Raw genomic sequence first — 10,172 nt, 5'->3', positions numbered from 1 at the left:
ATAGAGCTTGTTAGCATAAACCTCATTTTCGTAAAGAGGACTTGTGTTTGTCAAAACTGCTCAGCAACTGAGGCCTAATGTCCTAAACAGTTCTTCCACACGACCACATGATGAACTCATCAGCGTTGCTTAACTTGTGCACTGATGGACTCTGAGACGGCAGTTTTCTGTCAGGTTGTGTAATTAAGAGCTGAGTGAGCCGGTGTCTAAAGTCAGGATGAAAAAAGGGGATTGATGTGGCATGTTTTGCTGATGCCACTGGAATTAAGAAGCACTGCTTTTCCAGGAATGGCTGATCAGTTTCAACTGGAACGAATGGGAGTGCCTTATGCCTGTCAATAAAGACTAATATTCAGTGTTTTATTTGAGTAGAAAGATTTAAAATCACATGTGTGTGTGGTTTTCTTGTATTCAAGGTAAAAACTGTCCAGTAGCAATTGAACCAAAATCTCTATTAAACCTTTCTATTTAATGTCCTGCCATCGATCAAGTGCAGCATGTCGTTAGTTTTATTTGGCATCTAATATTTAGAAATAGATCAACTTCTCTCTCTTCATAAATCAGAGAGGTCTTCCCCATTTTTAAACTCACTTACTAAAACAATAGGCCATGCTAATGGAAAGTACTCACTAATTCATTAGCAGCTTGTGTTTTATGAAGCCTGCAGTGTTGGCTGCACATTCTGGTACCAAAGGCTCCTAATGATCAGAATCTAATGTACAGGGGTCCACAGAGCACAACATGAAGTGTAATTACTTTGTCCTGTGATGACAAATGATGCTCATGAAAATCAAAAACTGGGTCACATTTTAGCCACAGAAACCACAAGGATGCTCACATCAGTGGAGCTGCATCCCTTTAGGAATATGAAGAGCAGAAGCAGAGCTGCCTGTTGTATTTAACCGAATTAATCAAGACAGCACGGGTTTGACACGAGGCCTGGATGTGGTTTTCTCTGTAAAAAGACACAAAGAACAAAATGCTGTAGTTTTCCAAAGTGATCAGGTGATTCACACCCTGTAATCTGTATAGTCTTTGTGGCTTCTCGTCCTCGGCAAGGCTAATCCTGGGCTAAACTCGCCAAAGCTATTGTAGATGATTTCTGATTTCAGGCTGCTAGATGAATTAAAACATGTCGACACCACATTTTCCTTGAACTTGTATCTTGGTGATATGTTGAATATTTGCATCATGATTGTGTCTTTTGGGCATTAACCATGTAAGAACCTCCAAAGCATAAAGGAGACAAAAGGGCAACATGTTAATCACAGATTGCACAAGACCCAACTGAGCATCAGTGCAATCGTTGCATTCTCACATCCAGAGAGGCTCATATGGGATGTGGAGCTGCTGAGGCTGGAGGAAGCATCGTGGCCCGCTGGGCCCGCGAAGTCACACAAAAGTCACAATCTGTGCTGCTTCTGTTTCACCAGGATTTGGACAGATGGGAGCATGAGCGGTGTCATCTGGTCATGCCGTGGTGCGAAGTGCGCCGGGGCAACCTTTGTGTATTGAAATAGATGGTCTCTGCGGGCAAACTGCTCAGCCACAACTGAAACAGCCATGTTTACCTGCCCTGATCTGGCTATCTGTGGGTTTAACTGTAACCCCCCCAAAACAAACCCCACATGCACACAGATTTGATGAATGCAGATGGAATAGTACATAGGGAAGAAAAGAGTGAGAGACGTACGGATGAGGGTTATTCCACTGCATTATGCATCTCAGATCATCAGCTCGGGTGGTTTGCTGGTGTCAGGGGTGTCACTCCTGTTTCACACTCCATGGTGAAGGACCTGTTACCATGGTAGCCCCAAAGTGACTCATTAGCAAATAGCAAGACTGTTAAAGAGATGGTCACTGACTTTGACGGACAGCAGAAATGGAAGGTTAACTTGTGATGGAGAAAGAAAAAGTCAAGATGATCCAGTAAGGAAATACTGGAAAAAAGAAACCATACAGATGCAAAGGCTTGTCATCCAATTCTATGGAGGTAGGTCTCATTAGAACCACAAGACTTTGAAATATAACCGTGTGAGGTTTCATAATTTTGGCTGAACTGGGCATGTAGAAACACAAAAAAAACGTTCTGAGCCCTTTTCCCCCGCTTTGTTCTACAGAGAGTTAAGGGAAGATTTGAGCGAACCAGTCGGCGCTTTAGCTTGTTTTATGGGGCGCTGGTTAATTTAATGTCTTTGAAGTGAAGTTTGCGAGTTAGTGGAGGATTATATCTGCAAAATGATTTTTTTTTTTTTTTTATCAATCTAGGATCTTCTGGGACAGAGTTATGGCGATTTGTTTGGAAGATTCTCAATCCGAGTTGTCCTGCTGCTCTGCTCTAGGAGCCCCTCCCAGACCTACTGCTGCCCGACTCCCACACACAGACCTCCGGTCAAAACCACCCGCATTCAGACGCCCATCTGGACCACTTAAAGTTATCCAATTCTATCGAGGTAGGTCTCGGTAGAACCAGAAGACTTTAAAATATGACCATGTCAGGTTTCATCATTTTAGCTCAACCGGTCACGTAGAAACGGCGAGTTAAGCACAAAGCTTTTGTCAGTTCCCAGCCGTTTTCCCCCACTCTGTTGTGCATTGAGTTCAGAGGAGCTTTGAACATGTGTTGAGCTCCTTTTTACACAGTTTTTAACTTTGTTACCTTTGATCCTGATTATGGTAGCTTTTATTTGCTTTGATCTGAACAGTGTAATATTTAGTGTTATGCTTAAATGCATATAAAACTGAAGAGACAAGGTTTAAGCTCATAGGTTATTGTTTAACAGTCCCACAAGATTAGCTAAAGACAAGAACAATTATGTTGTCACTACAACAGACAAGTGACTTTGTTCTAAACATTGTTCACCCAATGATGCGGTCCTTCCTTGAAAAGACGACCGCAGAACAATGGAGATCATTCCTGTCAGGTTCAGCAGATGATGCCACTAAAGTTTTAGTTGCAGAGTTGATTTTGGAAATTATCGCGGCTCTTTCCAACTCTGTTGTGGCATCAATGAAATCGGGGAGACCAAAGACTGAGGAGCATCTTCTGTTTGAGCTGGAAGTCTCTCTTCCTCAAACATTTTCAGAAGCTTTGGGAATTCCTGATGAGGTGGACAACATCAGTTTAAAGTCCCTGACAGGTGTAATTCACGAGGAGGTCAAATACAACCTCATCAGTGGTGGAAAAGCTGGAATCACCAAACGTTTGACACCTGTTGGCAGACTGAATGCCATGACTGATCAACTTACTCACCTTTTCCAAAAGTTCTCAGGCAAGATCAAAACTTTTATTGCTCCTCGGCCATGGAAAAGCAGAACTGTGACATCGAAAGGAAGCAAAAAATCATCATCTTCACAGGCGATCAGTAAAATCAACGATGAGTTGAGTGACATCATGCATCCTCTTCTTGAAGATATTCCCAACTCCGAGGAGCTGCTAAAGGAAGTCTCTCGGGAAATTCAGAAGGCGGCAGATAAAACAGTTTGCAGTATCTGTGGAATAAGGTCGAGAAAATCATCTGCCTTTAAAACCATAAGAAAGAAAATGCAATCAGTTTTGAGCAAATATTTCGCCAAGGTTTGCCTAATGAGGACGCTGACCCACCTGAAGAAAAAACATTCACAGGAGACTACAGCTCTCAGCGATTCAGTAGAGTCGATACTAAATAGTCTCACATCTCAGTTTCTGGATAATAGGGACCAGAATATTGAAAGTGAGGAGTCCTTCCTCCTCATGTTCAAGGATTTGCACGACGATGATGTGTTGGTTTTCAGCCAAGAACTGAGCGATCTGATTTACCGCCACATAGTACCAGAACCTCTACCTCGCTCAATTTTAAGATCGTCATTTGCGCAGAGCTCATTTGCATTTCCGTCACAAAGTAAATTCTATGCAGACGTATGGAGCAAAACATGGATCTTTATGGTCTTAATGAACTGGTTTCTGAAGACCCAGATTAACTCACTCACTGACCGGTTGACGTTACCATTGATGGGCAAAAGTGCATCCAAAATGATTGCGTTTTCAAGACCAAGCACCACTGAGATTGAGGATGCACTCAGTGAACAAGATCCAGAGAAGAAGAAAAAATATGTAAAATTTCTGATTGAAAAGGTGGTTTTCACCGTATGCTCTGATGCAAACATGGTACCAGAGACAAGACATGAGATCATCAATAATCTGACTGAAACTGTGTGGAACAATGTCCAAGATGAGAAGTTTTACATCCGCAGGGACGTCTTCAAAAACTTAAAGAAGACAATTAGGAAGAGCTTATACCAGAACGTGGGCTCACCAGAATATGTTTTATTTTTAACCACGCATGAAGATCCAATCATTGTTGATCGAATCATGTTGGTCATCAACAAAAAACTGTTGAGGTCGCAGAAAGAAAAGAATGCATTTGGCAAGATCTTCTCATTTTTGGGCAGCACAATTGACAGGATCTTCAAAAGAAAGACCAATTAGATATTTGTTGCCCCAGACTACTGTTTCACCCTCAGCCTGGAGATATCTGATGGTTATCATCTTACATATCCACAACCTCAGAAAGAGACACTGTCTGACAGAAGCAGGATTTTGATCCCACAAACTTGAGACACTTGGCAATCCATCATCATCATCATCATCACCTTGTTTTAAATGTCCTTTCTCCATTTTACATTCTGTAAAGGAAACATATCACAGTCAAAAAGTATGACTTTTTTGGGGGGGAAATTAAAGAAAAAAATCAAATCTTTTGTAGTCTATTTTTACAGACTAAAAGTTACAGTTACTAATTCGATACTAATACTAAGTGATTTTCCAAATAAGTGTCGAATGGCCCAATGATCAATTTGCCATCTCTGAGGATGTCATGAATCCTCAGTTCAGCCAAAATGAACCAAAATCATGCAGACAACTACAGGTATATGGTAGGATTGTGTTAAATTCCACCCTTGTGTTTGGACATGTACACTAGCAACAAGAGGTAATCCAAAAAGGATCAACTGCAGGGGTCCTTGATGATTTTAAGACTTTAAACACCAAACTCTAGAACATTTAGAACATAAACTAAGCCGGTCCCCCCCACCCCCATCAATGTCTGCCTGTTGCCCCGCCCACCAAGGTAATTGAGCGCCATGTTGTGCAACCCCTCCCATACCCACTGGCCGTGATCTGCTCCACCCCTCCCCCCCACACGCAGAATCGCGAGCAGAACCACCTGTTTTCAAACGCTGATTTGGACCACCTAACGCATTCCAATTCTAGTGAGGTAGGTCTCGTTAGAACCACAAGACTTTGAAATATAACTGTGTCAAGTTTCATAATTTTAGCTTACCCAGTCACGTAAAAACGACGAGTTAAACACAAAGCTTTCCCGTTTTTCCCCACTCTGTTGTGCATTGAGTTAAGAGGAGCTTTGAACATGTGTTGAGCTCCTTTTTACACAGTTTTTAACTTTGTTACCTTTGATCCTGATTATGGTAGCTTTTATTTGCTTTGATCTGAACAGTGTAATATTTAGTGTTATGCTTAAATGCATATAAAACTGAAGAGACAAGGTTTAAGCTCATAGGTTATTGTTTAACAGTCCCACAAGATTAGCTAAAGACAAGAACAATTATGTTGTCACTACAACAGACAAGTGACTTTGTTCTAAACATTGTTCACCCAATGATGCGGTCCTTCCTTGAAAAGACGACCGCAGAACAATGGAGATCATTCCTGTCAGGTTCAGCAGATGATGCCACTAAAGTTTTAGTCGCAGAGTTGATTTTGGAAATTATCGCGGCTCTTTCCAACTCTGTTGTGGCATCAATGAAATCGGGGAGACCAAAGACTGAGGAGCATCTTCTGTTTGAGCTGGAAGTCTCTCTTCCTCAAACATTTTCAGAAGCTTTGGGAATTCCTGATGAGGTGGACAACATCAGTTTAAAGTCCCTGACAGGTGTAATTCACGAGGAGGTCAAATACAACCTCATCAGTGGTGGAAAAGCTGGAATCACCAAACGTTTGACACCTGTTGGCAGACTGAATGCCATGACTGATCAACTTACTCACCTTTTCCAAAAGTTCTCAGGCAAGATCAAAACTTTTATTGCTCCTCGGCCATGGAAAAGCAGAACTGTGACATCGAAAGGAACCAAAAAATCATCATCTTCACAGGCGATCAGTAAAATCAACGATGAGTTGAGTGACATCATGCATCCTCTTCTTGAAGATATTCCCAACTCTGAGGAGCTGCTAAAGGAAGTCTCTCGGGAAATTCAGAAGGCGGCAGATAAAACAGTTTGCAGTATCTGTGGAATAAGGTCGAGAAAATCATCTGCCTTTAAAACCATAAGAAAGAAAATGCAGTCAGTTTTGAGCAAATATTTCACCAAGGTTTGCCTAATGAGGACGCTGACCCACCTGAAGAAAAAACATTCACAGGAGACTACAGCTCTCAGCGATTCAGTAGAGTCGATACTAAATAGTCTCACATCTCAGTTTCTGGATAATAGGGACCAGAATATTGAAAGTGAGGAGTCCTTCCTCCTCATGTTCAAGGATTTGCACGACGATGATGTGTTGGTTTTCAGCCAAGAACTGAGCGATCTGATTTACCGCCACGTAGTACCACAACCTCTACCTCGCTCAATTTTAAGATCCTCAATTGAGCAGAGCTCATTTGCATTTCCGTCACAAAGTAAATTCTATGCAGACGTATGGAGCAAAACATGGATCTTTATGGTCTTAATGAACTGGTTTCTGACGACCCAGATTAACTCACTCACTGACCGGTTGATGTTACCATTGATGGGCAAAAGTGCATCCAAAATGATTGCGTTTTCAAGACCAAGCACCACTGAGATTGAGGATGCACTCAGTGAACAAGATCCAGAGAAGAAGAAAAAATATGTAAAATTTCTTATTGAAAAGGTGGTTTTCACCGTATGCTCTGATGCAAACATGGTACCAGAGACAAGACATGAGATCATCAATAATCTGACTGAAACTGTGTGGAACAATGTCCAAGATGAGAAGTTTTACATCCGCAGGGACGTCTTCAAAAACTTAAAGAAGACAATTAGGAAGAGCTTATACCAGAACGTGGGCTCACCAGAATATGTTTTATTTTTAACCACGCATGAAGATCCAATCATTGTTGATCGAATCATGTTGGTCATCAACAAAAAACTGTTGAGGTCGCAGAAAGAAAAGAATGCATTTGGCAAGATCTTCTCATTTTTGGGCAGCACAATTGACAGGATCTTCAAAAGAAAGACCAATTAGATATTTGTTGCCCTAGACTACTGTTTCACCCTCAGCCTGGAGATATCTGATGGTTATCATCTTACATATCCACAACCTCAGAAAGAGACACTGTCTGACAGAAGCAGGATTTTGATCCCACAAACTTGAGACACTTGGCAATCCATCATCATCATCATCATCACCTTGTTTTAAATGTCCTTTCTCCATTTTACATTCTGTAAAGGAAACATATCACAGTCAAAAAGTATGACTTTTTTGGGGGGGAAATTAAAGAAAAAAATCAAATCTTTTGTAGTCTATTTTTACAGACTAAAAGTTACAGTTACTAATTCGATACTAATACTAAGTGATTTTCCAAATAAGTGTCGAATGGCCCAATGATCAATTTGCCATCTCTGAGGATGTCATGAATCCTCAGTTCAGCCAAAATGAACCAAAATCATGCAGACAACTACAGGTATATGGTAGGATTGTGTTAAATTCCACCCTTGTGTTTGGACATGTACACTAGCAACAAGAGGTAATCCAAAAAGGATCAACTGCAGGGGTCCTTGATGATTTTAAGACTTTAAACACCAAACTCTAGAACATTTAGAACATAAACTAAGCCGGTCCCCCCCACCCCCCTCAATGTCTGCCTGTTGCCCCGCCCACCAAGGTAATTCAGCGCCATGTTGTGCAACCCCTCCCATACCCACTGGCTGTGATCTGCTCCCCCCTCCCCCCCCACACGCAGTATCGCGAGCAGAACCACCTGTTTTCAAACGCTGATTTGGACCACCTAACGCAGTCCAATTCTAGTGAGGTAGGTCTCGTTAGAACCACAAGACTTTGAAATATAACTGTGTCAAGTTTCATAATTTTAGCTTACCCAGTCACGTAAAAATGACGAGTTAAACACAAAGCTTTCCCGTTTTTCCCCACTCTGTTGTGCATTGAGTTAAGAGGAGCTTTGAACATGTGTTGAGCTCCTTTTTACACAGTTTTTAACTTTGTTACCTTTGATCCTGATTATGGTACCTTTTACTTGCTTTGATCTGAACAGTGTAATATTTAGTGTTATGCCTAAATGCATATAAAACTGAAGAGACAAGGTTTAAGCTCATAGGTTATTGTTTAACAGTCCCACAAGATTAGCTAAAGACAAGAACAATTATGTTGTCACTACAACAGACAAGTGACTTTGTTCTAAACATTGTTCACCCAATGATGCGGTCCTTCCTTGAAAAGACGACCGCAGAACAATGGAGATCATTCCTGTCAGGTTCAGCAGATGATGCCACTAAAGTTTTAGTTGCAGAGTTGATTTTGGAAATTATCGCGGCTCTTTCCAACTCTGTTGTGGCATCAATGAAATCGGGGAGACCAAAGACTGAGGAGCATCTTCTGTTTGAGCTGGAAGTCTCTCTTCCTCAAACATTTTCAGAAGCTTTGGGAATTCCTGATGAGGTGGACAACATCAGTTTAAAGTCCCTGACAGGTGTAATTCACGAGGAGGTCAAATACAACCTCATCAGTGGTGGAAAAGCTGGAATCACCAAACGTTTGACACCTGTTGGCAGACTGAATGCCATGACTGATCAACTTACTCACCTTTTCCAAAAGTTCTCAGGCAAGATCAAAACTTTTATTGCTCCTCGGCCATGGAAAAGCAGAACTGTGACATCGAAAGGAAGCAAAAAATCATCATCTTCACAGGCGATCAGTAAAATCAACGATGAGTTGAGTGACATCATGCATCCTCTTCTTGAAGATATTCCCAACTCTGAGGAGCTGCTAAAGGAAGTCTCTCGGGAAATTCAGAAGGCGGCAGATAAAACAGTTTGCAGTATCTGTGGAATAAGGTCGAGAAAATCATCTGCCTTTAAAACCATAAGAAAGAAAATGCAGTCAGTTTTGAGCAAATATTTCACCAAGGTTTGCCTAATGAGGACGCTGACCCACCTGAAGAAAAAACATTCACAGGAGACTACAGCTCTCAGCGATTCAGTAGAGTCGATACTAAATAGTCTCACATCTCAGTTTCTGGATAATAGGGACCAGAATATTGAAAGTGAGGAGTCCTTCCTCCTCATGTTCAAGGATTTGCACGACGATGATGTGTTGGTTTTCAGCCAAGAACTGAGCGATCTGATTTACCGCCACGTAGTACCACAACCTCTACCTCGCTCAATTTTAAGATCCTCAATTGAGCAGAGCTCGTTTGCATTTCCGTCACAAAGTAAATTCTATGCAGACGTATGGAGCAAAACATGGATCTTTATGGTCTTAATGAACTGGTTTCTGACGACCCAGATTAACTCACTCACTGACCGGTTGATGTTACCATTGATGGGCAAAAGTGCATCCAAAATGATTGCGTTTTCAAGACCAAGCACCACTGAGATTGAGGATGCACTCAGTGAACAAGATCCAGAGAAGAAGAAAAAATATGTAAAATTTCTTATTGAAAAGGTGGTTTTCACCGTATGCTCTGATGCAAACATGGTACCAGAGACAAGACATGAGATCATCAATAATCTGACTGAAACTGTGTGGAACAATGTCCAAGATGAGAAGTTTTACATCCGCAGGGACGTCTTCAAAAACTTAAAGAAGACAATTAGGAAGAGCTTATACCAGAACGTGGGCTCACCAGAATATGTTTTATTTTTAACCACGCATGAAGATCCAATCATTGTTGATCGAATCATGTTGGTCATCAACAAAAAACTGTTGAGGTCGCAGAAAGAAAAGAATGCATTTGGCAAGATCTTCTCATTTTTGGGCAGCACAATTGACAGGATCTTCAAAAGAAAGACCAATTAGATATTTGTTGCCCTAGACTACTGTTTCACCCTCAGCCTGGAGATATCTGATGGTTATCATCTTACATATCCACAACCTCAGAAAGAGACACTGTCTGACAGAAGCAGGATTTTGATCCCACAAA

The 10,172-nt window shown here is 41.4% G+C and overlaps 1 long non-coding RNA gene across 1 annotated transcript; it reads right to left on the bottom strand.

The window, feature by feature from the left end:
- Nucleotides 1-971: 971 nt before the first annotated feature.
- LOC115248021 (uncharacterized) lies at nucleotides 972-1,869 on the bottom strand. Its single transcript, XR_003887049.1, has 3 exons — nucleotides 1,694-1,869; nucleotides 1,319-1,601; nucleotides 972-1,227 (listed from the first exon to the last, which is right to left on the bottom strand). It is a non-coding gene; the product is annotated as an uncharacterized lncRNA (long non-coding RNA).
- Nucleotides 1,870-10,172: the final 8,303 nt, after the last annotated feature.

Source organism: Takifugu rubripes, chromosome 22 (genome assembly GCF_901000725.2).
Source record: "Takifugu rubripes chromosome 22, fTakRub1.2, whole genome shotgun sequence".
NCBI lineage: Eukaryota > Metazoa > Chordata > Actinopteri > Tetraodontiformes > Tetraodontidae > Takifugu > Takifugu rubripes.
Note: the sequence above shows the minus strand (reverse complement) of the source record. Positions and strands in the feature narration are given on the sequence as shown.